This window comes from Halyomorpha halys, unplaced genomic scaffold (assembly GCF_000696795.3).
Source record: "Halyomorpha halys isolate HHAL.00 unplaced genomic scaffold, Hhal_1.1 Scaffold56.1, whole genome shotgun sequence".
NCBI lineage: Eukaryota > Metazoa > Arthropoda > Insecta > Hemiptera > Pentatomidae > Halyomorpha > Halyomorpha halys.
In genome coordinates this window covers 581,088-586,113 of record NW_027115012.1, presented here as the reverse complement: position 1 = coordinate 586,113, position 5,026 = coordinate 581,088, and the positions used below count along the sequence as shown (strand labels likewise).

The 5,026-nt window shown below is 31.8% G+C and overlaps 1 protein-coding gene across 1 annotated transcript in view; it reads right to left on the bottom strand.

Moving 5' to 3' along the window:
• Nucleotides 1-5,026, bottom strand: part of LOC106692440 (pancreatic triacylglycerol lipase) — a gene marked incomplete at its 5' end in the record, with an annotated part of 34,292 nt that overhangs the window by 23,839 nt on the left and 5,427 nt on the right.

Genomic DNA, 5,026 nt, shown 5'->3' with positions numbered 1-5,026 from the left:
AAAAAAAAAAAATAGACATTTGTACGTTCAATGGTCTTTATAATATCGATTTCTCAAAATGAATTGACTAACTAATGATTTTTCAGTGTATTTTTTTAAGAAATGTTGCTTTTTAAAAAGCTGTATCTCGCAAAATATTAAATATAAATAGCTCTATTATGGCTCATTTTTAAATATATTTACTCTACTTTAAATGTTCTCTTAGGTTTTCTGGTGGTGTAGATATTTTTAAAGATATAGAGCTCCGAAAGAAAAATTAATTATTTTTAACGTTTTTAAAAAGCCGTAAATTTTTATTCCCCCTACAAATATTTGGCAGATTCATAAATATCGACTAGTAATTATATATAGTTTTCATTAAAGTAATCAAAAATTGGGGTGAAATAACTGACTTTTTACCACCAGGCAATTGTAATAATACCAGTATCGGAAGGCAATTAAACAAATACGGCTCCATTAAAAAAATCTCTGCTCATTAAACTAACAATCTAATGTCTATGTAAACAACAATCTTTTTATTATATAAAAAAGATTCATTGTCACGTAACAGCCTTTATGCTTTCCAACGAGTTAATAAACCTATTGTGTTCTGGACTAGATCTTTTTTTTTTTCAGTTAGGTTCATATTTACAAGTTCGTAGGACCCTTTCGATCTATATCACATCACTCTCATAAAGAATAATATATTGATTTACATAATATAATAAACAATGGTTTAACAACACCTACGAAGAAAACTTTGCTCCTATATTTTCCACATAATTTATTACTGTTATTTACAACTGTATACACATATATACAACAAGTAAATTTGCTGTAGGTGACATAGTGACATGACACAAACATGTGGAGAATCTACTTCTTTTCAGACGCCTAGGAGGATTATTAGGTAATGAAGGAGAAGCCAGGTTAGAAACAAGTGGATTTGGGTGGTTGGGAAGTTTATTATGGAAGGAACGGTATCTGGTGCTGGCCAAATCGGCAACATATGGGGCATTGAGGTCCTGATGGATGACTTGATTTGTGACAAAGTAAGGAGCATTAAGAATTTTGGACTGTAAGGATTGGATTCTGGAGGGATTTGATGGTATAGTGGAGTCCCAAAACTCAACTCCTTATGTCCAGATAGGCCTTATAATAGTCATGTAGATCAGTCTTTTGTAATGGATTGGCAATTCAGACCGTTTATCTAGTAAATGTTGCAATAGTCGGAATCTTCGAGCAGTTTCTTGTCTTTTTAGTCTTGTATGAGGATTCCATGAAGTCTATCGAGATGTAGTCCTAAGTAACGGATCTGTTCGACAGGAATAAGTGGGGTATTATTAAAGGATATTGTAGGGGAAGAGACGAACGCCCCCTACTTGAAAGTTTTGGATGTTTTTAAAAATTATGACTACTTTAATTTTGTAAAGAATGTTTATGTTTATAAAATAGTACTATGATATATCGATCGGAAGTTGCACATCCGGTCAGTCGATTTTATCGATATAATTACTGTCACATCCCAGACACATATCCGACTTAAATATATATAATATCAATTCCATCCATATATTTGTATTAACGTTTCTAAAGTAAACCTTAAAATGCCACAAGGCAACCCAAGAAATTATAAACTTACAGGTATACATGTACACTCCTTATATGTACGTAATAATTTAATTTAAACTCATCCACAAAGACCTTAATATCCCATTCGTTGCAGACTCGACCCAAAACAGATATGCGTCTTTTCATTCCAAACTCCTTAACCATCCTAACCCATTAGTTCTTAATCTCTCATCCTTAACAATTCCTGAAAATCCTATGAGGTGTAAGAAAAGAACATGGCCACCGGATCTTCTAATTTAAATTAATGCTTGAAGTACCACCAACGGGTGGTTCTTTACTAAGATTTTCAAGTTTAATTGAAACATTCCATATATTTACTTATTGTATATATTATTTGTACAGTTGTAAATTACATTATATAAATAAATAAAATTAACTTATTCTCAGTTAAAAAAAAAAAAATTAAAATATGTACCGCTTCAAGCCATGGAGGGTCAGGGGTTCAGTACTTTGTAAGGAATTACTGTTACTAGACCAACGGTTGTGCAAGGAGGTGATTTGGTCAGAATCACGCTCGACCGCCAGATTTTTACCCAATTCAAGAGGCTGAGTGGACCCCAGGAGGAGGGCTCCAGAACCCACAGGAGTTGAGTCACGGCTACAATGTAACAAAAACAATTTTCTGCCAAGATACGAACTCGGGAACTTGGAGTTAGAAACCACGCGCCTTACCCCGGAGCTACCCGCGCACCCAAAACCTATTTTCAGTAAGCTACAGAAAAAATCATGCGCAGACCATTTTGCAAGACTTATTTTAAAGAATGTTCTGATCTGATTTATCTATTTTTCCTTTTATCTCCTATTCATAAAGTTGTTTAATATTTTGTATATATACATTTATTATTATTGCTAACAATGAGGACTGTTTATTTTTTACAAAATAAAAAAAAAAAAATTAAATGTACTTTAGTGGAAGATTTTTTAAAAATTCGGCATTTAAACCCTGTTAAATAATTTCAATGAGAATAAAACCTATCTGATATTAAAAGCCACTTAATTTCTCATTGATTCACCGAGTTTCATCAAAATCGTTTGAGGCATTTCAGAGAAAATCGAAAAAATGTGAAAATCAAATATACATACGCCATTTTGCGATAGTTGGTTATTTTTACTAAGAGGACCTCAAAACTTTTATTTATATCTAAAACCCGAATTCGAAGTTTTTCAATAACGCTTTAAATTATATTATCTTACTATACAGTTATATGATAGGGATATATATGTGGTAAGTGTAAGTAAAAAATAATGGCTTTTTTTTTCAATTATATTTTACTGTATCAAAATAACAATATTTATTTACACTTGAACATAGGACGAAAAATTAATAATTATTATCAACAGAAATATTCAATTTTTTTTTTTTTATACAACCAAATATAACACCTAGTTCATCATTATTAATTATTAGTAATTGATCATATGGTGAGAGGTTTCAAATGGGTTTGCCACTAAAACAAATGTAAAATAATGAAACATTAAATGAATTATAAATAAAAATAGATTTAAAAGAAATATACTAGGGAAATAAAAATGTTGATAATAATTTCGACAGTGGCAAACCCATTTCGAATAGTCTCTTTGCTAACGTCGACTAGTACCAATGAAGACGTTAATAATCTTGCCACCACAATATATTCAAGATCTCGATGCTCATAAAACATAAATCCACAAATAATTTTTTTTTTTTATCAGCTTCACCAAACTTAATACGAAAGTGCATTTTTGGCGGTTCTAAATATGTTACTAATTAATTACTATAAATAAATTAATTAATCATAGCGTCGATCAGTATAGATTAATCAAGCGATGGAGTAGCATGTCTTAAACTATCAAAAAACTATAAAACGAAAATTAAGGTTAAATGTTGTATAAACTAAGTTTAAGTAATATTAGTATGTATTCAAATATTTGTAGATACTACTAACACACAATATTCAGAACATATCAACACAGAAATTATACAATAAAGATAAGGATCCCAATAAAACAACATTAGTGCATATGCAGCTAAAAATCAACGTAAATTTGACTTTGATAACACAATAATTTTACATAAAGAAAACAATATGTTAAAAAAAAAAAATACTTGAGTCAATTTATATATCAGAGAACATCAATTATACAGCAAATTTTAAAACAGATGCCCAGATAGGAATTTAAATCGACATTAGGGGTATTCATGATCTATGTTAAATGGAAAAACTCATGTTAAATCGAAAAAAATTGCCTTCTTTTGCCGTGGTAAAACGAAATAACATTTAACATGGCTGAGAGTCTGTTACTTGGTCAGTTAAATCGAGAATGACGTCACACAATAGACCAGTTGAGATCGCCGCCATATTAGTTGTGACTTTCAATACAGTTGTCAATTAGCTCATCTTCATTCTCTTCTTCACAAGTTTGAAGATCAATAAGACACTCATAAGCTAAACTTTCACACAAATTCCACTTTTCACTCACTCTAGGCATGTTTTAATTAATTACTTAAATCAAAACTGAAGTAAACAATAACATGAGGGTCTGGAAGGAAGGTTATAAACATAAAGGCTTATACAACAAGTTGCTGAGAGAATCCGCTAGGGGCTCTTATGGATTTAACGTTTAACAAGACTTTAAATAGGGCTGCTCACAATCTTATACTTATAACATTTAACATGGTAAAAGATTTAACATTTAACACAATATCATGAATACCCCTACTGTGCTAACTTTTTTTTTTTTGTAAAAGTAGAATCCGTTTTCAACCACTCCTCCTTAAGGACCTCTCATGGTTGCCGTTTATTTCTTATTTTGTAATGGTAATGCCTCATTTTAAGATCCTGCCAGAGGTGCTCTGTGGGGTTAAGGTCAGGCGATTGTGGTGGTGTTCTTAACTGACCTGGAGCGTTGTACAGCAACCATTCTTCGACCCTTCTGGTATGATGTTTAGGATCGCTTTGCTGTTGAAAAATAAAATTTGATCCTAGAACTAACTTGGTAGCACTGGGTCGCAGATTTTGTTTTAGGACTTCTACGTATAGATATTGATCCATCATTCCCTCGATGATCTTCAAATCGCCAACTCCAGCTGAAGCCATAGAGCCCCAAGCCATGATCCTTCCTCCGTGCTTAAGTTTCGGACGTTTTTCAATTTCATGGCTTGGTCTTTTCTCCTTTGAACTTTAACGTTGCCATCAGCACCGAAAATATTAAATTTAGACTCATCCATGAAAATTACTTTGTCCCAAAAACTGATAAGCTTATCAATGTAATTTTCACAAATGCCCACCGCTTAGCTCGGTTAACTTTGCTAATATGCGGCTTCTTGCGAGTCCTTAGCGATTTTTTTTAATTTTATTTATTTATTGATATTTACAACTGTATAAAAAAATACAACCAGTAAATTTGATCATAATGATATGATACAGGATGTAGA